The sequence below is a fragment of the Pezoporus flaviventris genome, unplaced genomic scaffold (genome assembly GCF_033815535.1).
Source record: "Pezoporus flaviventris isolate CSIRO_AGI_PZ_B2104156 unplaced genomic scaffold, CSIRO_AGI_Pfla_v1 ptg000151l, whole genome shotgun sequence".
In the NCBI taxonomy this organism is placed as follows: domain Eukaryota; kingdom Metazoa; phylum Chordata; class Aves; order Psittaciformes; family Psittacidae; genus Pezoporus; species Pezoporus flaviventris.
Genome location: NW_026892699.1, coordinates 16,429 through 40,959, shown reverse-complemented (window position 1 = coordinate 40,959; position 24,531 = coordinate 16,429). Strand labels below are relative to the sequence as shown.

Here is a 24,531-nt window from a genome sequence, read left to right as displayed (position 1 = left end):
TCTGGCTACCTTATGCATAGGTTCTACTTGGGTATAGTCTCCAGTATATGCGTTTCTAATGCACCCATACACATAGGTTCTACTTGGGTATAGTCTCCAGTACATGCCTTTCTAAATCCACCCATAGACATAGGTTTTTGCTACTAAGACTATCATTGCAACACTGGTTACAGAACAGCCGTGACACAAAATTGCAAAGTTACAACATTTTCTAATATACAAAACCCCCCTATTGATTTATAAATTTCTCAAACATAATCATTTCTACTATTCTATATTATTGTTTTATCATAAAGGCTTTGCCCTTTTCCTACATTAGGGTTTTGCAGTGTTTTGGGCCTGTTTTGGGGGGTTTTGACTGTTTTTGTCCTGTTTTGGGGCTGTCTGGGGGCTCTGACCCTGTATCCCATAGCAAAGGCAGGACAAGGTTGTTTTGGGCTGGGCGTTGGGGTGTTTTGGGTTCTTTTACCCCTGTTTTGGGGCTCTGACTCTGTATCCCGTAGGAGAAGCAGGACAAGGTGGTTTTGGGCCAGGTTTTGGGGCTGTTTTGGTGGGTTTTGACTGGGTTTAGCCTGTTTTGGGGCTTTTAGGGGGCTCTGACCCTGTATCCCATAGGACAAGCAGGACAAGGTGATTTTGGTCTGGGTTTCTGTGGTGTTTTGAGTTGTTTTTGGCCTGTTTTGGGTCTGTTTGGAGGCTCTGGCCCTGCATCCCATAGCAGAAGCAGTTCAGGGTGGTTTTGGGCTGGTTTAGGGGGTGTTTTGGGGCTGGTTTTGTCCTGTTCTACGGTTCTGCCCTGTGTCCCACAGGAGAAGCAGGAGAAGGTGGCCTTGGGGTGGTTTTTGGGGTGGTTTGAGGCTGTTTTGGGTCTGTTTTGGGGCTCTGACCCTGTATCCCAAAGCAGAAGCAGGACAAGGTGGTTTTGGGTGTTTTGGGGCTCTTTTGGGGGTTTATGACTGTTTTTGTCCTGGTTTTGGGCTGTTTTGGGGCTCTGACCATGTATCCCATAGCAAAAGCAGGACAAGGTGGTTTTGGGCTGGGTTTTGGGGCTGTTTTATGGTTTTTTTGGCCTGATTTGGGGCTCTGACCCTGTATCCCACAGGAGAAGCAGGACAAGGTGGTTTTGGGCTGGTTTTTGGCCTGTTTTGAGTCTGTTTGGAGGCTCTGGCCCTGTGTCCCATAGGAGAAGTAGGAGAAGGTGGCCTTGGGGTGGTTTTTGGTTGTGTTTTGAGGCTGTTTTGGACCTCTGACCCTGTATCCCATAGGAGAAGGAGGACAAGTTGGTTTTGGGTTATTTTTGAGCTGTTTTGGTGGGTTTTGACTGCTTTTAGCCTGTTTTGGGGCTTTTTGGGGCTCTGACCCTGTATCCCATAGGACAAGCAGGACAAGGTGATTTTGGTCTGGGTTTCTGGGATGTTTTGGGTTGGTTTTGGCCTGTTTTGGAGCTGTTTGGAGGCTCTGGCCCTGTATCCCATAGCAGAAGCAGGACAAGGTGGTTTTGGGGTGTTTTGAGGCTTTTTTGGTGGGTTTTGACTGGTTTTAGCCTATTTTGGGTCTGTTTTGGGGCTCTGAACCTGTATCCCATAGGAGAAGCAGGACAAGGTGGTTTTGGGCTGGGTTTTGGGGTGTTTTGTCTTTTTTTTTGGCCTGTTTTGGGTCTGCTTTTTGGGCTCTGACGCTGTATCCCACAGGAGAAGCAGGACAAGGTAGTTTTGGGCTGGGTTTTGGGGTGTTTTGGGTTGGTTTTGGCCTGTTTTTCCTCTTTTGGGGGGCTCTGACCCTGTATCCCATAGCAGAAGCAGGACAAGGTGGTTTTGGGATTTTGGGGGGCTGTTTTGGTGGGTTTTGACTGGTTTGGGGGCTGTTTGGGGGCTCTGAGCTTGTATCCCATAGGAGAAGCAGAACAAGGTGGTTTTGGGATGGGTTTTGGGGTGTTTTGGGTTGTTTTTGCTCTGTTTTGGGGCTGTGACCCTGTACCCCACAGGAGAAGCAGATCAATGTGATCTTGGGGTGGTTTTGGGGGTGTTTTGCTTTGTTTTTGTTTTGTTTTGGGTCTGTTTTGGTGCTCTGACCCTGTATCCCATAGCAGAAGCATGACAAGGTGATTTATGTGTGATTTTGGCTGGTTTTGGGGGTTGGTTTGTATCTTTTGTCCTGGTTTTCACTTGGTTTTGGCCTGTTTTGCGGCTCTGTATCCCACAGGAGAAGCTGGACAAGGTGGTTTTGGGCTGGGTTTTGGCGTGCTTTGGGTTGGTTTTGGCCTGTTTTGCCTCTTTTTGGGGGCTCTGACCCTGTATCCCACAGGAGAAGCAGGACAAGGTGGTTTTCAGGTGTTTTGGGAGTGTTTTGGGGCTGGTTTTGGGTGGTTTTGTCCTGTTTTGGGTCTGTTTTGGGGCTCTGACCCTGTATCCCATAGGAGAAGCAGGACAAGGTGGTTTTGGGGTGGGTTTGGGCTGTTTTTGTCCTGTTTTGGGTCTGGTTTGGGTCTCTGTTTCTGTATCCCACAGGAGAAGCAGGACAAGTTGGTTTTGGGGCAATTTTGTCCTGTTTTTGGCCTGTTTTCTGGCTGTGATCCTGTATCCCCTCGGAGAAGCAGGACAAGTTAGTTTTGGGGTGTTTTGGGGCTTGTTTTAGAATCATAGAATAGTTAGGGTTGGAAAGGACCTTAAGATCATCTCTTTCCAACCCCCCTGCCTTGGGCAGGGACACCTTACACTAAACCCTATCACCCAAGGCCTCATTCAACCTGGTCTTGAACACCGCCAGGGATGGAGCATTCACAACCCCCCTGGGCAACCCATTCCAGTGCCTCAGCACCCTAACAGGAAAGAATTTTCTCCTTATATCCAATCTAAACTTCCCCTGTTTCAGTTTTAACCCGTTACCCCTTGTCCTATCACTACAGTCCCTAATGAAGAGTCCCTCTTCAGCATCCCTGTAGGCTCCCTTCAGATACTGGAAGGCTGCTATGAGGTCTCCACGCAGCCTTCTCTTCTCTGATTCTGCAGAAAACCCAGAGAACTAGGTGGTACTGGTATGGGTAATCAAAGCTAGGAAGTAAGATCCCGAAACATCGGCATTACAGTGCAGATACAGTTTCCCAAATGAACTTACCCAAGTGCCCAGTGCCAGCAGAGAGCATGCCAGGTACTGCGGCTCACGGTAGCCGGCCTGTTTGGTGCGCATGGCCACGCACAGCACAGTCAGGATGCTCCTCTTCACACACAGCTCTGCAAACGCACCGCAGTCCTGACCTCCAGCACTGCTCATTGTGGTTTGGAATGTTTCTGAACAGCTACTGCCAGAATTTTCAAAATGAAAGAAATAAAAAATTGACCTACAGTGAAAACCACGCTTGAATTTTTATGACTCAAAATACTTTTGAAGTCTGTCAAATAAGGAAAGTTTAAAATTATGTAGATAATTCACAATCAGTGATGAAGTTTAAAGTCAGCCACGTGTCTCCAGTTCGTGTCAATACGTCTGAAGAAATTGTCTCGTTCGTCTTTGGTACTCAAAGAGTTGGAAGCACGTTGTAATAAACAAACAAGGACCCATGCAGAGATATCAATGGGTGGTATTGCCACAAGGCATGAAAAATTCACCAACAATATGTCAAGGTTGTGTTGATGTAGCAACTGCGTCCATTTTGGGAAAGACACCCCCAATTATTAGTGTATCGTTATATGGATGGTATACTGGTGGCTGAGAAAATAACCTAGAAGCTGTTAAACAAGAATTGTGTTCAGTGTTGCAACAACATAAATTGCAAATTGCCCCTGAAAAGGTTCAGGATACCACACCATGGAAATATTTGGGTTGGAAAATCTTAGATCACACCACTGAACCTCAGGAAATTAGCCATCAAGGTCAATATCCATACACTTAACGATGTGCAAGTCTTGTTAGGGAATATCAATTGGATTCGAGCATTATTGGGAATTGACAACAAAAGTTTAGAACCATTGCTTGCATTGTTGAAGGGTGACACAGACTTCAATGCACCCAGACAATTAACACCAGCAGCAAAGCAAGCAATAGTGATGGTTGAAGCCGCATTGAGAGACAGGCACATCGTGTGATGAATGGAGTTCCTACTGAATTTTTGATTGTCAGTAATGATTTCCAGCCAGTAGGATTAACCATGCAATGGGTTGAATCTGATAAGGAGAAACTGAAAATTCTTCAGTGCCAATTTTTGTCACATCAACCATCAAAAAACATCGTGACCAGAGCTGAAACATTTGCTAAGTAAGTTAAATATGAAACGAAGGGATCGTATCATAGACCTGTCTGGTAAAGAACGCCAAACCATAATTATTCCTATGACAGAACAGTATTTGCAATGGTGTATGCAGAATAGTGTAGCACTGCAGATAGCTCTAGCAGGATTTGATGGAGCAATCAAGGTCCATCATCCTAGCCATCGAATATTGACTTTTATTCAGCAGGAATGTATAGAGGAAAAACCCAAGTACAATCTCAAAGCTGTGAATGGTATCACAGTCTTTACAGATGGGAGTGGAAAATCAGGCAAAGCAGCTACTACATGGCAGGAACAGGGCCAGTGGAAATCACATATAGTTTTTTCTGAGGGATCACCCCAGATTGTAGAACTGAAGGCAGTGACTGAGGTGTTTAAACGATGGAACACATGTCCAATCAATATGATTTCAGACTCAGCGTATGTAGTAGGAGTTGCGCAACCATTAGAAAAAGCTTACTTGAAACAGGTTGCAGTTGAAACCTTGTTTAGCTATATGAAACAGTTATGGTTGTTGTTAAAACAAAGAACAGAAGTGCACTATATATGTCACCATCGCAGTCAGACAAACTTGCCAGGATTCTATGCAGAAGGAAATGATAGAGCAGACCATTTAACTCAACCTGTCAGTGTGTCACCTGTGCCCAACGTATGGCAACAAGCTCGAATTTCTCGTGAATTTTTCCACCAATCAGCAAAGGTCCTAAAACGGTGGTTTCACTTGTCGATGGCAGAGGCAAAAGCTATCATACAAGCCTGTCCTGATTGTCAACAACTCACTAAGGGTCCTACGTTGTCGGTTAACCCCAGAAGTATTCAATCACTTCAAATATGGCAAACAGATGTCACACATATCCCTGAATTTGGCAAACTAAAATACGTTCATGTATATGTATACGTTCACTGTGGGATCAAGTTACTTATGGGTTTAAGGAGGCGAAGTCTCTTGCTGCCCCCTGGTTACTACTAAAAGGGACTCTAGCCGCAAACAGGCGGCAAAATCTGTTTTTACAGCTCTCTCTGACTCGCCTTCACAACAACAGGGCTCAGCACCTACATTAGATTCAGCACCCGGTGCTACAGCCATGGTAGTGTCGTCTGTTTAGGCATAAAACATTCTGGTCAAAAACCAGCACGCAGTAAGGTACGAATGTTTGAGGACCCTGCGCCTTTCCCCTATCCTGTGTCGACAACGCCTTTATCGGCGGTAGCTCCAGTTGATACTCGGGAGCCTGTAGGGGCTAGTGAAGAAATGAAACAAACTGATGTTAACCCTTTTCGTGCTGCTACTGCCCCTGAACTTAGTCCCCAAGAATTTTTGCTGGGGTGGGAGTCTCCTAAGGAGGAGAGTGTAACTCCGAATAAATACCCACCTCCACCACATAAACCACCGCTTGCATCGCTCCCACTGGAGCTGCAAAATGAGTGGAACTGGCGACAATGGACGAAATCCTTAGATAAGCAATTGCAGGACTTGCGGGATCGTCTGGACAAGTTGGGGGAGGAGAGGGAGCAAGCCCCAGAAAAAACGGAAAAAACAGAAAAACCGGAAAACCCAGATAAAATCAGTCCGTGTGATGTGCCGTTACCACCGACTCCTACATCTAATAAAGCCAATCCGAGTGCCATGAGATGGCGAGGCTGCATTCAGGATGCAATTATAGATGGTACTATTTTACCGATAGATGTTCCCACTGCATTCCCTGTTATTATAAATCCTCAGGGACAGTCTGTCTGGACTCCTATGGACTGGAAAGCTGTGAAAGAAATTAAGGGAGCAATTAGTATGGGTTGTCTTCCTCATATACCCAGCAAATGATGTCTGCTTTCTTTTCTAGTAATGTTCTAACTCCAAATGATTGTCTCAGAGTGGCTGCAATTTTATTAACTCCTTCACAGCTCCTGCATTTTAAAAGTGGGTTTGAGGAGCTTGCTGCAAGGGCTGCAGATGAGAATTCAGAGTGTAATCCTCATCGCCCTTTGCACGGTGTTTCATCTGAAATGTTATTGGGAAAGGGACAATTTCACCCTGATGGAGTACAAGCTTGTATGAAAATTGAAGTTTTACAGCAAGCACAGCAATTGGCTTTAGCTGCTCTGAAAGCTGTGCCGGAAGCAGGAAAGCCTAATCCTTCATATACATCAGTAAAGCAGGGACCTCCTGAGCCCCATATGCAATTTATTGACAGATTGACAGAGGCTATCGAAAAGAATATTGATCTGGCATCTAATGCTAAAGAATCGATGCTTATGTCTCTGGCTATGGAAAATGCTAACCCAGCTTGTAAGCATATTTTGCAGGTTTTGCCAAAATCTGCTGGTCTTCAAGAAATGATGGATGCATGTTCTGAAGTGGGCACAGCAGAGGAAAAGGCTGGATACATGGCTACTGCCGCTGCTGTTAAACCCCTGCCACAACAAGGTCAGGGTGATCGTGGGGATCCTAAAGGTACGAGATGTTACAGTTGTGGACGGATGGGACATTTTAAAAAGCAGTGTACTGTAAAGAAAATTAGTTCAGCAACCCGACCCCCTCAGGGTGGTGTTACTGGTCTTGCAGACAAATGTATTAAATGTGACAAATTTGGCCACAAGACAATTGAATGTTGTTCAAAGTTTAAAAAAGACAGAACCCTGTTGGGAAACTTGAATGTGAGTGCGATGCCACCCCGCACGACAACACAAAATCAGGGTGTCTGGACTGCATCCCCTCCGCCACCACAGGGAGTGCCGGAGTGGACGTGGCAACAGCAATAGATTTTACCATAACTGATACTTCTGTTCATTGTATTCCATCTAAATTAAATGGGCCCCTTGGTCATGGGTTATGTGCTTTGCTACTGGGACAATCATCAACATCAAGGAAAGGAATCTTTGTATTACCCAGTGTAATTGATGCTGACTATACTGGAAATATTGGGATCATGGTGCAAACGCATGCTCCTCCGGTCAACATCCCTGAAAATTCGAAAATAGCTCAAATCTCAAATGATGATCTGACTGATCTCATGCCGCTTTTAAAGGGTGAGTCAAAGGCAGAACAAAAGAGTTCTATCAAAAGCTCAGTATGAGGCCTTAGATCACATCATGACAAAAATCACTAATCTTGTCCCGATTGCCAAGGCCAAGCATCAGGTATAGGCCTTGGAGTCAACCCTCGAGGCCTCCAGCCTCTTCAGCTTTGGCAAATGGATGTGACTCATGTACCCTCTTTCGGGAAATTGAAATATGCCCATGTTACTATTGACACTATTCTCCTACAGGACAAGCTATTATTGAACGAACACATCAAACTTTGAAACAACTGTTGGAATAACAAAAAACGGGGGAAGGACTTACACCGGTAGCAAGGATACAGAAAGCTGTATATGTTATGAATTTTTTGCGATTGACAGGAGACTTTAATGATCCCCCGGCCATAATACATGGTCAGGCATTAGGTTCAGGTTATATGACTAAAACTCTGGGTGTTCTGGTCCAGTATAAGGATTTGGAAACCGGCATTTGGAAAGGTCTTGCAGAAGTGTAAGTGGCGAGGAGAAGCAAGACACGCCAACCCAATATGGGTGATAAGCAAACTTCTACTTTATTTGTGGTGCACTTCGCTTATATCCACATGGTGTTTAGCCACGCCTACTAGTCAGAACAGTATTCGTTAGTTCTACACAGCTTCCTTCACATTCTCCTCCCACATCCGGTATCCGCTTACCTGTGAGGCCTACACCTTGCCTTGCTCACACAAGGCCTCTAAGGATCCATGGCCTTGCTCTTGCAGCCATTCTGCAACAATTCCCCACTTTTTCTTTGTGCAAGCAAAACAGTGTGGGTTGTTCTGTTCACCTGTTTCATCACGCAACTATAAGCAAGTCTAACAACTACAGTGATTAAAATAGCAATGATACATAAGCGCAGTCCTTCAAATAGCAGTGTTTTAAGCCAACCTGTAATGCCCCATGAGGACAACCATTTAGTTATCCCTAAGTCATTGCTCACTTGCAGTTGCTGGGTAAGCTGAGCCAGGGTTTTCAGCTGTGCATGTATCGAATTAGAATGACCAGAAAGATTCATACAACACATTCCATCAAACTCTTCACATCCATGTCCCTGTTCCAACAACAAAAGGTTCTGTAGTGTTGCATGTCTTAGAGAGTCAACATTAAACAACAAATCAGGAATTGCCTTCGATGTAGTATTTGTCTGCTTAGCAACTCAGCAACTCAGTCTGTTTAGCTGAGCCAAGGCCCCGGCTGAAGCACTTACAGTGATTTGGCATATTATGACTGGATATGTGCCTTGAAGACCCTTAGTGACTAGCATGTAATTGGTTAAACACAGGTGTGAGAACTCAACCTTGGAAGCTTGCCAACAGTCCACAGTTCTCATTAACTTGGTGAATTCCCGCCTCTTATCTTGCTTGCTTAAGCTTCTTCGGGCCTCTCATGGCCTTGCTGTATCTTTCAGGATTATTCAGAGTTTATGTACCAATTATGCATTCCCCCGTGAGAACACTGCCTCCACATCTCCCCACTTTTGTTTTATCCAGTAACAAGTTGCTACTACAGCAAGGCACACACGCATTTACATTAGCAGAGTAACTATTACAGGGTGCAGCAGCATTTTGAAGATGCTGATGGTAGCGAGGGACTAGCCAAAGAAATTTCTTACCACTGGAATTCTCCCACCCTCTTAATTTGTTCCATTACCTGCTTTATAACAGTACCATTGTATTAGAATCTTTCTAGCTTTTGCCTTAGCATTTTTCTAGCAGCTACTGCAAATTTGCATACTCTAATATCTCTTTTACAAGTGACAAATCTATACAATACAAAATGCAGTTTCTTATTAGCGACTGGCTAGTAAATACAGGTGGTTTTATACACAAAATAACAACCTCTAATAATAGCTACTTTACAAGCACACATAGGCAGGATGTTACTTTTCATTTGCCCCCAAGTGATGTTTTGCAGTTATTCGTTCTTTCTCTTCCTCTATCTCATTCTGCTTGGGGTATTCACGGTCAGCTCCTTTAGCTGAGGCATCAGGTTTTTCCATTCGTCTGTCCAGCTCATGGCAAGGCTTGACAAACTTTGCAGGCAGGAGGACACAAATATACCCCCTCCCCCAGGTTATCAGTTCTTCAGAAGTAGACAGGTTAGACAGGTTAAATGCAGCATCATTACTCTCTGCTCCCCCCCCCCCCCTTTTTTTTTTTTTTTGCGAAAGCCGTCCTGCTGGGCAGCAACTATAGCGGCCTGCCTGCTTCAGCAGCAACCATAAATACCCACCGGCAACCGCACTTTTGCATTAACCCTTTCATGCCCAAAATGTTAAACAGCTACCCGTTGAAAGCTTTTACATGAACCCAACAACAAGAAAAATACACAGAACACCGTCTACCCTCAACAAACGCGCACACACACACGCTTATGGGATCCCACAAGCACACGCCACACAACTACAATATTTGAAGCACAAAATCCAGACAATCATTACTCCCACTACAGTTCCACGTACAGAATGTGGCACAAGAACCCTGTGGAGACTAACAGAAACCAGCTCCGAGAAGCATCATTGCAGTGCGAGGTGGCAGGCTCAACCTTGGTGGGCGTCCCCGCAGAGGCTCTGCCTCCCCCACATCGTATGAGGCTTGGGCTTTTATACTGACCAAAATGCACACTCATTCCGACACAGGTGGCCAGCCTGTGCTGGAAGAAGTGGCCAGCAGTATCTACAAAGGTCTCCAAGGGTTGATAGAAACCTGGACATACTTATATTTACCAACTTCTAGTACATGACTATCACAGAGAAACTGTATGGGCTCCCCCTGTCAATTGCAAGAAAAATCATAACATATACAGCTTGAGTATAAGAGGATTTTAACCCATACGTGGTCACTGCTTGTCAGGCCTCCTTAACTATTTTGAGATCAAGAGCTTCCCACTCTTTAGCCCCCTGCTGTGTAGTAAACACCGGATATGCAGAGATGCCCATTGCAGAAAATTCACCAGTAATGATCGTCCTGTAACCTCGGTCTCTGGATTGGCCTCCCGACGCAGCAGTGTATGGTTCACCCCAGCGGTGGACTCCTTTCGGTTAGTCCAAGCACCCGGGTCCGTCAAGGCACTGCCACAGCATTGCCCGCGCTGCCCGGCCGCTGCCGCCAGCACCGCTCACTTGCCGTTCCAGGTCCTTGATACTCGGGGCCTTGTATTCCGGGTCCCCACTAACCGGGGCCCTGTATTCCGGGTCCTCGCTAACCGGGGCCCTGTATTCCGGATCCCTGTTAACCGGAGCCCTGTATTCCAGGTCCCCGCTAACCGGGGTCCTGTATTCCGGGTCCCCGTTAACCAGGGCCCTGTAATCCGGGTCCCCGGTAGCCGGGGCCCTGTAGTCCATGGTCCCTGTTTGGGCACCATTTGTAAGCGGTTAGGAGAAGCAAGACACGCCAACCCAATATGGGTGATAAGCAAACTTCTACTTTATTTGTGGCGCACTTCGCTTATATCCGCGTGGTGTGTAGCCACGCCTACGAGTCAGAACAGTATTGGTTAGTTCTACACAGCTTCCTTCACATTCTCCTCCCACATCCGGTATCCGGTTACCTGTGAGGTCCACACCTTGCTTTGCTCGCACAAGGCCTCTAAGGATCCATGGCCTTGCTCTTGGAGCCATTCTGCAACACAGAAGTAAAACTAACTGGTTGAGGTTATATGTGTATAATTATAGATTACGGTTTGCGGTGGGTCCCAGCTCGATGGGTGAGAGCCTGGAAAGAGTCAGCACCGCCCCAGGACACCCCCCTTGTCAGTGATTGAATGAATTGAAATTTCAGCTTAGGACTTCCGTTTTATGGATGTTTCAGCCCTTCTTAAAGTGAAGAGAGCAATCTTTTTTACGTTAAAGAAGAAAAAACAAAACCAAAACAAACGAACAAACAAAAAAAACCAAACAAAAAACAACCACCATCCACCACCACCACCACCACCACCACCACCACCCCCACCCCCCCGAACCTACAGCGAGACAAACACGGGATACAGGTATATTGTATGCGTTTTCGGTGGTGGGAAGGTCTTTCATATGTTCTTATCAGGGGTATTGGGCATACTGTGACTCATTTAATACACTCTCTCTGTGATACTCATGCACTAGAAGTTGGTAAATAAAAGTATGTCCAGGTTTCTGTCGACCCTTGGAGACCTTTGTAGATACTGCTGGCCACTTCTTCCAGCACAGGCTGGCCACCTGTATCGGAATGAGTGTGCATTTTGGTCAGTATAAAAGCCCAAGCCTCATGCGATGTGGGGGACGCAGAGCCTCTGCAGGGACGCCCGCTAAGGTTGAGCCTGCCACCTCGCACTGCAATGATGCTTCTCGGAGCTGGTTTCCTGTTAGTCTCCACAGGGTCCTTGTGCCACGTTCTGCACGTGGGACTGTAGTGGGAGTAATGATTGGCTGGATTTTGTGCTTCCAATATTGTAGTTGTGTGGAGTGTGCTTGTGGGATCCCACAAGTGTGTGTGTGCGTATGTTAAGGGCAGACCGTGTTCTGTGTGTTTTTTTGGTGTTTGGTTCATGTAAAAGTTTTTAACGGGGAGCAGTTTAACATTTCGGGCATGAAAGGGTTAATGCAAAAGCGCGGTTGCCAGCAGGTATTTATGGTTGCTGCTGAAGCAGGCAGGCAGCTGTAACTGCTGCCGAGCAGGTCGGTGTTTGTAGGGTGAGCAACTTTGGATCAAAAAAACAAAAACAAAACCAAAGGCAATGATGCAGCAAACTCCTCGCCGGTTAACAACGTGCAGTCTAACCTGTCTGCTTCTCAAGAACGGAAAACCTGGGGGAGGGGGTATATTTGTGTTTTCCTGCCTACAGGTCCATGACAACTGCCTGCAAAGTTTGTCAAGCCTTGCCATGAGCTGGACAGACAAATGGAAAAACCTGATGCATCAGCTACAGGAGCTGACCATGAATACCCCAAGCAGAATGAGATAGAGGAAGAGAAAATCTAATGATTGCAAAACATCATTTGGGGGCTAATGAAAAGTAACTGCTTGAATATGTGTGTGTGCTTATAGAGTAGCTATTATTAGAGGCTGTGATTTTGTGTATAAAACCACCTGTATTTACTAGCCAGTCTCTAATAAGAAACCACACCTTGTATTATATAGATTTGTCACTTGTAAAAGAGATGTTAAAGTATGCAAATTTGCAGTAGCTGCTAGAAAATGCTAAGGCAAAAGCTAGAAAGATTCTAACACACTGGTAGTGTTATAAAGCAGGTGATGGAATAAATTAAGAGGGTGGGGGAATTCCACTGGTGAGAAATTTCTTTGGCTAGTCCCTCGCTGCCATCAGCATCTTCAACTGCTGCTGCACTCTGTAATAGTTACTCTGTTAATGTAAATTTGTGTGTGCCTTGCTGTAGTAGCGACTTGGTACTGGATGAATGTCCTGGGTTCAGCAGTAGCAGTCATTTTTCTCCTTCTTGGTAGCTGGTGTAGTGCAGTGTTTTGCCTTTCAGCTCGGGAACAGAACTGATAGCGATGTTTTCGTTTGGCCAAGGACTTTGTGAGCCTCATGCTCTGCCAGGGAGGAGGGGAAGGCAGGAGGAAGCAGAGACAGGACACCTGACCCAAACTGACCAAAGAGGTATTCCATACCACAGCACGTCATGCCCAGGAGGTAACTGGGAGTTAGCCGGAAGGGCTGGGAGACTGCAGGGTTGGAGGAGGTATCGGTCGGTGCTTGGTCGGGGCTGGGGGGGCAAGTTATCGGTCGGCTGGTGCTGAGGTGTTGTATTCTCTTCCCTTGTTATTTCCTTTATCATTATTATCATTGGTGGTAGCAGTAGTGATTTGTGTTATACCTTAGTTACTAAACTGTTCTTATCTCAACCCGTGGGAGTTGCATTCTTTTGATTCTCCTCTCCGTCCCTCCGAGAGCAGGGGGAGGGCAAGAAAGGGGGGGGAGGTGAGTGAACGAATTACCTGACTGGGTTTAAACCACGACAATGAAGGAGGTGAAACTCTGCATTGACAACAAGGTGCAAGGATTGAGGCTGACCAAATGCCTGCTACCACAGTCAAGAGCAAGACTGGGATGGCCTCTGTGTTTGCCACCAAGAAGAACCTTTAGCTCCGCTGTTGGCTGCAACCTGGCAGGCGTGGAGCAGTGGGGACATATGCCATGCCAGACCTTGATGTGAAGGATGGCCTCCCCTGTTATCAGAGAGCCATACAGCAGAAAAAAGGGGCAGGCCCAGCAGCCTGTAGTCAGCATATATTGGAGATATGATCTAGCCCAAATCCCCTGCTCAAGTAGGGTCACCCAAAATATATATAAAACAAAAAGGGGGAGATGTGGAGGCAGTGTTCTCATGGGAGAATGCATAATTCGTACATAAACTCTGAATAATCCTGAAAGATACAGCAAGGCCATGAGAGGCCCGAAGAAGATTAAGCAAGCAAGATAAGAAGCTGGAATTCACTGAGTTACTGAGAACTGTGGACTGCTGGCAAGCTTTCGAGGTCAAGTTCTCACACCTGTGCTTAACCAATTATATGTTAGTCACTAAAGGTCTTCAAGACGGGTATCATATCATAATATGCCAAATCACTGTAAGTGCCTGCAAGAAATAGTATATAAGGAGTTAAGGCTTTGTAATAAATTTGGCAATTGCCTGATCACATTGATCGTCTCTGTGTTCTCCGTGACTCCTGCATCAACAATCTTGTAGTGTCCATGACTGCAGATATAATTTATTACCTTCACATAACAATACACTGAAATCATAGACCCATACTTTGTGAACTTACAAGAAAAACAGCCATAGAGACTACCAAATATTTTATGCAACCAGCAAATTCAAAGAAATGTCAAAGGAGGTAAAATTAAGTACCAAGAAGCATATTTTGGTGGCTTCATCCAAACCCTCCAGAGGATCAAGTTTGTTCTGCTCTAGATCTACAGAACCAACAATGGGTGGCTCCACATCTTGATCTTGTTCCCTTTCTTCCAGTTCAGTATGCTCACATTCAGCCAGGGAACTGATCTCTCTCTTAGAGGAATACAGCATTATTGACAAAACCTAGATAGAAAAAAAGGCAGCATATGCTGTGACAGCTGTAGATATTATTAGTGTATCTGCAATCAGCATTTTCTATGAACATTTTAAGACTTGGACCGTGCTCAGCCCCCTACTCCAGAGACAGGCTGCTGCTACTGCTAAGAAGTACCGAGTGGTCATTTTGAAGGGGAGCAGTGTTAAATGGTCTGCAGTGCAATATCAGGAGCAAAATTCCACGCTCCGACAACGCTATCGCTTTCTATTTGCTGTTTATGATGTACCTGCTGTGTAGGGACAGAGGGACAAAATGCACGGCAAGCCTCTCCCTACCAGTCCAGCCACCACTGCAGAAGTAAATGCACCACTGCTACCTGATACATGAAAAAAAAAAAGGAAGACAAAAGACACAAGCAGTACATTTTCCTTCCCAGCCATTAAATTGCTCTGAAGAAAAGCAGCAAAAACTTACACACTAAACCTGCTATTTGCTGTGTTCGTTCAAGCCAGGATGTGATGAAAGCCCATCAAGAGCCCCGGTTAACATTTCAGAATGCAAACTTCACAGGATGACCAGTGTCTAATGCTTACATCTAACACCAACATGGGACACAGCTTCTCCAAAATTCTGCTGTCCTTCTGCACTAATGCTGCCATTTCAATATCCTCATGAAGTATTTCCATTGTTAAAACTTGAAGACTATGAAATAGGAAAAGTGGGATTCAGGAGTGTCGTGGTTTAAACCCAGTCAGGTAACTCGTTCACTCACTCCCCCCCTTCTTTCCCTCCCCCTACTCCCAGAGGGATGGAGAGGAGAATCAAAAAGAACACAACTCCCATGGGCTGAGATAAGAACAGTTTAGTAACTAAGGTATAACACAGATCACTACTGCTACCACCAATGATAATAATGATACAGGAAATAACAAGGGAAGAGAATACACCACCTCACCACCAGCCAACCGATAACTCGCCCCCCAAGCCCGACCAAGCACCGACCCTCTTCCAACCCTGCAGTCTCCCAGCCCTTCCAGCTAACTCCCAGTTACATCCTGGGCATGACGGGCTGTGGTATGGAATACCTCTTTGGTCAGTTTGGGTCAGGTGTCCTGTCTCTGCTTCCTCCTGGCTTCCCTTCCTCCCTGGCAGAGCATGAGGCTCACAAAGTCCTTGGCCAAACCAAAACATCGCTATCAGCTCTGTTCCCAGGCCGAAAGTCAAAACACTGCACTGCACCAGCTACCAAGAAGAAGAAACATGACTGCTACTGCTGAACCCAGGACAAGGAGGAATTTGGCTGGGTTTGCATGCACACTCAGGCTTCGGGATGGAAGGGGTATTTCTGGCAACCAGGTCCCTGGGGAAGGCGTGAATACGAGAGGAAGCGCAAGCCCCATCGTATGAATTAGCTGGCAAGACAAAAGAGCTCAAAGAATAACCTCCACGTTCTCCCACTCACAGCGCACTTTCACGTCGCTGCTTTTGGTTTTGCTGAGTGTCTCTCACCAACCCCATCCTGCGCTCTCCCAGCCTGGCAAAACCCTCCCTTGGCAGCCCAGTAAGCACCGCTGGAGCTGCTCACCACTCCCATCCAGGCAGAGCTCATTGCCTTTAGAGAAATAAGAAAGTTGTCCCCCTAAGAAGAGGGGTCACTTTACTGACTAGAATGGAAAGTCATCTATTAGAGACTGCTTTAGGAAGGCAACAGTTACCAAGTCATCACTTTTCACTCACTGAGATTGCAACTGAATTGGTGGCGATGAAGGTACCTGGAGTAAGAAAAACAGTCCAATTTCAAACCAAAGATACTCATTTGGCTTTGCACCTTGGTGGCTTTGCACAAGATGGGCCAGCCCACGTTCTCTAGAGCACCAGGAGCCACACGCAACCTCAGACAGTGATCTCCAGGGGGAACCAAACCTCTACCAAGTGGGAATTGCAGAGCAGTACACAGAGAGGTGTGTGTCTCCTGCCTCCCCAGTTCCTCCTTCCACTGCTTCCCAGCCAGTCTGACACAGGACTCAGCTCTAGGGAAGGTGGCACCTCCTCAGTCTCCCAGATGTAGAGCCCACCCACCCAGCTCACATCCGACCATCCCACACCCATGGGCTCCAGCAGCTCTTGGAAGAGGAGGAGTCCAGGCAGGAAGGGGGAGCAACCTGCTCCCTTTCAAACCCATCCTCCACCGACTTGCAAATTAAAGGGGCACACAAGTAACACTGCCCCAGGCTTCAGGAACAGCACAGGGACAGAGTGGAACAGAGCCCCTGTCCCACAGTAGAACTGCATCAGAGTTGACCTCAGCAAAAGACACATTTGCTGGCACAGGCCAGGCTTGCTGTGGCCTCCATGCAGCAATGGCTCTCAATTCCATGAACTGTGTGCTTGTAGCAGCCTCCTCAGCCTCAGAGCATCAACTAACAGCAGAGAAAGACACAAACAAATTCCAAGAACATTAAGCTGAGTGCAGAGGTTTAAATCTGCTCCCCAGGGACATCTGATGTAAGAAATCCACAGCACACAGATCATGGAATCAAAGACTGCTTTGGGTTGAAAGGGACCCTAAAGCTCATCCAGTTCAAACCCCCTGCCACCATGTGACAATGGTACCTTTCAATCTACCTTCCTCCTCCACCTGAGGCGTCCTGGCCATCCAAAAGGAAGTTTCCACTGAGCAGTGGGGAAAGAACACGCAGGTGACCCCCGGCATATGCACAGCCTTGCTATACAGCTGGAAAATTAAAATGGGAAATGCTGGTTATTCCACCCATTCCTCAAACAACAGAGACTTCAGGAGATTCACAAATTCGAGGAGACCAAGGGCAGGTTGGACAGGGCTCGGAGCAACCTGCTCTACTGGAAGGTGTCCCTGCCCATAGCAGGGGGTTGCAGCTGTATGAGCCTTAAGGGCCCTTCCAACCCAAACCACTCTATGATTCTATGATATTCTCGCAAAACTGCTCATGATGAACCAGTTCCTTGACGCCAGGCATTTCACTAGGAAAGCCTTGCTGCAGCCACTCTCTTTGGGGATTGCCCTTCACAGAACTGTTCAAAACCAAAGTTAATCATGCAGCAAAGCCAAGAGACAAGGAACTCATCCCTGCCACACCACAAAAATTAGCGATGTGCTGGCATCTTCACGAGGTGCTGATTGCCACAGTTTATTGAACACCAATGCTGAAGGCCTTACCACCCTCACAGGGAAGAACTTGTGCCTGAGATCTCCCTTGACCTGCTCCTCACGCCCTGGGGGGGGATGCAGCCCAGCACACAGGGGGGTTCTGGGCTCAAGCGCAGACTCAAGCCAGGTCACGGGGAGATTCTCGTCACCCAAAACCCCAAGTCCTTCTCCTCAGGGCTGCTCCATCCAATCCCCACTAGACTGTGCTCACAGTCCCACAACAACACGTTCAAATGCCCTCGTCTGCCCATTCCACTGGAATGACAGAATGCAGTATCTTTCTTTCAGGGACCTCACAGTGCTGATGAAACCTTCCCACTCCTCTGTGTGGTGTTCTGCTCCTGCTGTGTACCTCAGGAGGCAGGAGTTATTTTAGCAGACAGTAGAATAACAGGAAAAAACAACAGAAAATTCGATTCCCAGCTCCTTCGATTCCCAGGCAAAGCAACACCTGAGCTGCCCGGGGGGACTTGGTGCACCCTTCCATAGGGGCAGCAGCCCCTCCAACCTAAGTTAGTAGTGCAACAATTGTCATGTACCCAGGCAGTTCCAGCAAGGCAACTGCATTTCCAGCTACTGAAAGACCAGCCCCCATCCCCATTCCCACCTTTTGGCACTTGAGAGGTCACTTTGGTAAACCAGATGACACCCAACAGCCACTTTGTGGCACATCAGCTGACTATCAAAGGAGAACATTTGCGCGTAGTTCATTCACGTATTTTGGAAGCCTTTCAGCGTACTGGGAAGTCAAAGTACATTTATCTCTACTTTATACAACTCCACTGGGCACTCAGAAACCATTCATTATCTCTGCCTGTCAGAAAGATATTGCAAAACCACACATCACTGAGGTTGTGCAATCTTATGACCTGTGCTGTGCAGCATGAAGTTGATCTTCAGTATTCAAGGCAAGCAAATACTCTTGTAGAGATCCAAGCTCCTGCAACAAAGCCTTCAGTGAACACCAGCACTTCAAGTAAAGATATCATCCAACTAATTATCATTAAAATGCTGATCATTACAGTAGTCCCCATGAACCAAAGGTATCTGAACTACACAGAAGACTCTCCCTGACTAGAACACAGTTTGTGAACACAGAAATCAGTTCCTTACAGACTATTCCTACGTAGTGTGCAAAACCAACTCAAGGAAAAGCACATTTAAATACCTTTAAATTAATTATTAAAGCAGCATTCCTCTCAGAATAAAGAGTGGCTTTAGGGCTTGCTGCCTGAAGTGCATAAGGAGGAGTCATGACTATTATATAAGGCTCCACAATGGATATGGCAACAGCATGGCCCCTCTAGTAGAATTTGCTGCCAGACTCCGCAAGAGAAAGTTTGTAATGTTTCTGAAGCATTTAATGGTTCTAAAGCTCTGATGAACTTTGCCAAGGTAAAGGAAAACTGCTTTTAATTTAACACTGAACTATGTATCATTCTGGGCACTGGGGAGAGGAGGGATGCAAGTACAGGAACTGCTTACACTAACTCTGTTTTCTGTAATAAGGAAGAGTTCTGCAAGTGCACGACAAAGAGGAAGAAGAATCCCAGGCTTGGCCATGTCATGACACAAGTTGTTTTCCGTACGGGTAAAAAGCTGCCAAAGTGGCTTCAACAAGGTAAGGTCACAGTCCCTGAAAAAAGCTAATTCTAATGAAATAGTGAGTAACCGTGACCTTATGCCTCTTTCTGGGAGGGAAAAAACCCAACACAGAACCCCAAACAAATTCAAGAGAACAAAACCATACAGTTTTAACAGATGCATCAATGAAGGAAGAGGCACAAGAATTACTCTAAAATTTAAATTCAGTCCAGTGTTTCAGCACAATTAATTTCATTCTGAATTGGTGAAGTAGAGAAAACCTCACATCTATGAATATGTCCAAATGACTTTGGTAAAACTAAGTGGCCTCCTGAAATGAGGACTTGAAAATACCTGTATCCATCACTTTGCAAAATGCTGTAGCTCCATTGATTGAAATTAACCAGTACTGCACTACAGCACTAAGCAGGTGATGCCCTTCCACAGGGCAGACAAAAACTCATCTATAGCTTTCAAAACAATTCCAACCCTGCCTCCTTCTTACTCCTGAGTTAAGGCCAACTAACTACACAGAGAGGATGACAAATATTGGGGGGGAGGGAGGGAAAAGGGGAAACTCAATTTCAGAATGTATCATCAGATTAACGCAAGGAAAATACTAAATAATACAAGCACAATGGAGACTTGGCCTTTCAGCAATTAAATCTGGTGTCCACATGACAAAAGATGACATTTGCTGATGAAAACAGCTAAGGGAACTTGAAAAAGTAATAAACCATAAGTAATTATTACCATAAGTAATAAGACCATAAGAAAAGCACAGTTTCATTCACCGCCCAAAACCAAACCAATACAGATGCGGTCAGAAAGTGAACCAGTGTGAAACACCCCTGTGACTGCCATGGCACAACGCAGAGCCAGCACAGACCCTGCACCACAGAACAGCCAGGGCAGCCTCACCAGCCCATCTCAGGCCCCTCTGTGGCAAAGCAACACCTGAGCTGCCTGGGGGGACTTGGTGCACCCTTCCATAGGGGCAGCAGCCCCTCCAACCTAAGCAGCAGGGGACTTGCTGCAGACAAGAACACTTCCCTCCCCACTGCCCACTTCTAGACAGCCCTGTCTCCAGCAGCCTACTCCACGCCTGCCAGAACCACCAGTCCCCTCAACTGCCTGCAGGCAGGCAGAACAATGAGACTTCTGGATCAAACACAGACACTAGTAACTAAATAAATGAATAAACAAGAAATCTAAGGTTGTAACAGTGCTGCGGCTGCTCTGCAGCACACTGCAGGGTCCCTGCCACATTGCAGCCTTCAGAGTTGAAGCTGAAAAGATGTTTTGAACAAGCCCCCTATAATCTCTCCACTGGTCCCAGCAGCACCACGATGCACACAAAGAGGAGACCAAAGTCACTGCCACTCCTTGCCAAGCCTTCACTTTGCTCCTTCGCACTACGAATGTAATGAATGGCTCTTTATTTTATAGCTGTACTAATGCCAGTGCAAAAAAAACCAATGACTGTGGGCAAACACATCACCAGTCACTGACAAAAGCTCAGACCAATCTAGGGAAGCAAAGGTGTTGGGATCCCACAGCTGCTGGACTCACACAGGACACAGTTAGAAAATCAGAGCCCAGCTCTGAAGCAAGCTGCCTCCAGCGCAATAGCAGAACTGTGGTCTCAGCAGTATCAGGAGAGATTCTATTGATTTAGCAAGCAAGAAAAATTCAACACATTCTCATCCTAAGAAATAAAAGAAATTAAACTAAACTGCCTTCTGTCTCCAACTGAACAGAAGCCCCCATCACCCTTCTCCTGGCTCTGCCACTCGGAACTGAGGCTTCTGAACTGCAGGGCCCTCAATCCAGCTCTACTCAAGCTTGCCCTCCTTTGTTTTGAAAAGGCCATTAAGTTCTCTACAGCTTGTTGGAAGGCCACTCATCTGATCAGCAGTGGATTCGTAAAGTTCATTTGAACTACCTTCTTCTCTGCAAATAAAGTTTCAGTAACAAAATCAGAGTCTGAAACAGAAGTAAAAGCAGGGGCAAAGCTGATCTTTAAGTAGTCTTAGAGGAACACACACCCTAAAGGAGCTAAAGGCATGTGGGACTATCATCTTCTCTCCCAAGCTGCTTAGCAGCTACATTAAACCCTTTGAACTCTGATACACTCACCACACTCAGAGTGCATCACACTCGGGTGTATTACCCAGCTGCAGGTTCCTCCCTGAAATGATCTGGTACCAATGGCCCCTGCCTAAGCCCTCTCCTGCCCCTGCTCAGAGCCTGCCATGACTGAGGGTCCGCAGCAGTACCTCTAACAAAGAACACTGTCTGTCACTTGGCCTGCTAAACGTCCACCACTAAGACTTCAAAGCCTGGGCCACCATCTGCTCTTCGCAGAACCTCACCTTCTGCTCTCTTAGTGCCACTCTCTTCTGTTGAGAGAGCTTTTTGGAAAGATTGCATCTCACCTGCACATCCACAGCACCTGCCAAAATGCAGTCCCCATCCCATGCCAAGCCTCTGCAACCCAACAGCAAGAGAGGGATGTCAGAAGAGCACCTCTGACACACAAACAAGGACAGGTGAAGACTGGGCCTGCTTTGGCAACACAAGTATCAGCAAAGGAAGCAAAACTGTGGCTCACCTTGTAACAGGAAAGAAAAAGCAGCTCCCACTCTCCAAAGCTGCTCTTCACACAGAGCAGGGGGACACTGGACAAGGTGAGTCTGAACTGCACTGACCACTGCAAGCAAGAACCTGGAGAGCTGCTGCAGCTGCAGGCCCAGCCTGCGGGGCTTGTCCCACAGAACACCAGTGCAGCCAAACACAAGGTCCAGCCTGAGCTTACCTTTAAACTAACTTTGCTTTCTTCTGCCCTTATTTAGCAGGGACTCCCAAGTCCTACCCAGAAAAGGCAAGCCTCAAGAGCTCTTGTAATGTTATTTATGAATTATAATCCTTTTCAATGGACAAGATTTAGAGAAGAAAGATTTGAAGGAAAGGGACAAGTGTCCCTCTGACAAATCCATATTTAAGGAAGTTTTTTTTCTGAACCATAGCAGCAGAGGTCAAAGCCCAGCCCAGCCCAGCCAAATGAGCTGCTGCAGATGAAAGCACAGTGCTCCTACGGGAATCTTCCACACCTTAAAAAGTTCCAGGAAGTTTTTGGAGAGCTCTAAACCCCTGTATCAATTTTAGTTGATTTTAAATCTGACCGTTAAGTACCCCAGCCTCATGCAGGTAGCTTAAAATACAGCTAACAATTCTTGGGCACTCCAACAAGTTTCTGCCTGCAACTCAAAATTGCAGACAACCCTTTTTCTGTAAGCCTTATACCTTCAGCACCTTGTATCTTAACACTCAGTGCCTCATTTCAAATAGGACTTCACCAGAAGTTTCTTCATCCAGTGTCAGCATTGTTTGGTCTTCCACAGCCCTCACATGCTCACAAAGGAGGTGATGGGCACTCCCAGGGCCATTGAACTCCCTTTCAGGGGAGAGTGCCAAAGGGGATGAGGAAACATCCCCCCTGGCAAATGCACACAGAAGGAAACAAACTTCTTGACCATGTATTGTTTCCTGTAAACCCCATCTCAGTCTTGCTCTCTGTCTCTCTCACACACACACACCCCTTTTTCTTTACATTGCAAAAGTGACTCTCAGCATCATTACATTTTCCTTTGGGAAACCAAGAACATTAACCTCAAAACTGTGTCCAGAGAATACGACCATTTGGTTGCTTCCCAGCCCAGCAACAGAAAACTAGGGTATTACCATCACTAGTACTCATGCCTGCAGTTTAGAAATACAAAGGTTAATAAAGCCATTTCATTCCCTGGAAACAAGTCTAGATTGAGCTGTCTTTCCAGTCTACAAGGGAGCCTCCAGTCTCCAGGGGGCCTACAAGGATGCTGGAGGGGGACTCTTCACTAGGGACTGGAGTGATAGGACAAGGGGTAACGGCTTAAAACTTAAACAGGGGAAGTTGAGATTGGACAGAAGGTAGAAGTTCCTTACTTTTGCACAGATCCAACACGCGCAAATCTCTCGAGCTACAAAGCTCCGTGGCAAGGGCCAAATCACCTCCAAGGGCTTGCTGCTGAGCACAACCCTTGCTCGTACGCATGAGCTGCCACTCTGCTTACGAGAGCTCTGATCCAGTTTCAAGGCCACACCGAAACCTCGATTCAGGTCACAACCTTGACGGGAAGCCCCTCACCAGCAACACTGAACCTCCCAAAGAGCAGAGCTGGGAGCGCTGCGGCTCTGCGGCAGCCCCAGCGAACCCCTCCAGGGGCGCTCCGGGAACCTGCAGCACCCCGGGAACCCCGCTCCGCCCCCCCTCCCCGGGCAACCCCTGCAATTCCCCATGGAACACCCCCACCTCCCCCGGGCCTCACCGCCCATGCAGCCGCCCCCCCGCCCCTCACCCCTGGGCCTGCCCTACCCCTGCCCCTCCGCACGCACCATTGACTCCTGCTCCGAGATCGCCCGACCCACGGAACCACGGCACATCCTCACACAAACCTCTCGTCCCCTTGCCCCGAAACCACCTCACGCCTCTGACCCCGCACCCGGCCAGCACCCCCCACGACATCCTCCCCGCTGCACTTACCTTCCATACACGCCCGAGCTCCTGCCCGGCCAACCCCGGCTCCGCCGTTCCCGCACGGACACGGCCCCGCTCCCTCGCACCGACACCCGACACCCGACACCCGACACCCGACACCCGACACCCGACACCCGACACCCGACACCCGACACCCGCCCCCCTCCGCTCCGGCCACAGCGCAACACCCGCTCCCGCGGCCCGCACCGCCGGAGAGCTCCCGCCTCGCTCGGCCCAGGGGACGCCGGCCCCGGCCACAGCGCGCTCTTTCCCTCCGGAGGGACTTTGCCAAGCGAACGGGAGGCGGGCAATGCGCAGGGACGGACACGGAGGAGTCAGCCAATGACAGCACAGCGCTCAGCGCTCCGGGCCAATGGACAAACAGCGCGGGGCGGCTCGGAGCGCAGCTGCCCGCCCACCCGCCCACTTGTGTGGCAGCCGCGACCGCGGCCATTTTAGCCCGCACGGCCGGGATCCCCCTCCCTGAGGGGGCCGTGGTGCGAGCGCGGCGCGGCGGGAAGCGCTTCGAGATCGCCGCTCTCAAGGCGCAGCCAAGTCCTGGGGAGGCGCAGCGGGAGGGAGGGAGGGAGGGAGGGAGGGAGGGAGGGAGGGAGGGAGGGAGGGAGGGAGGGAGGGAGGGAGTGACTGACTGACTGAGTGACTGAGTGACAGCTGGCGCTGTCAGGGCCGGGTGCGGCTCCGATCTGTGCTCGGAGGCCCGTGGGGGATCCGGTGTGAAGACGTGGCTGTGCCGGAGGCAGCGCCGTGTGGGAGCGGTTGTGGAGCCGAGGCAAGGCCCGAGGTGCGGGGAGACGGTGGGAGGCGGGCCCGGACTGATGGGGGCAAGAAACCCTGCT

At 47.7% G+C, this 24,531-nt stretch overlaps 1 long non-coding RNA gene across 1 annotated transcript in view; it reads right to left on the bottom strand.

The window, feature by feature from the left end:
• Positions 1–23,756, bottom strand: part of LOC133283054 (uncharacterized) — an 835,298-nt gene extending 811,542 nt beyond the window's left edge. Inside the window, exon 1 of the long non-coding RNA XR_009747749.1 lies at positions 23,681–23,756. This is a non-coding gene — a long non-coding RNA (uncharacterized LOC133283054). The remainder of the gene's footprint in view (positions 1–23,680) is intronic.
• Between the last annotated feature and the right edge of the window lie 775 nt (positions 23,757–24,531).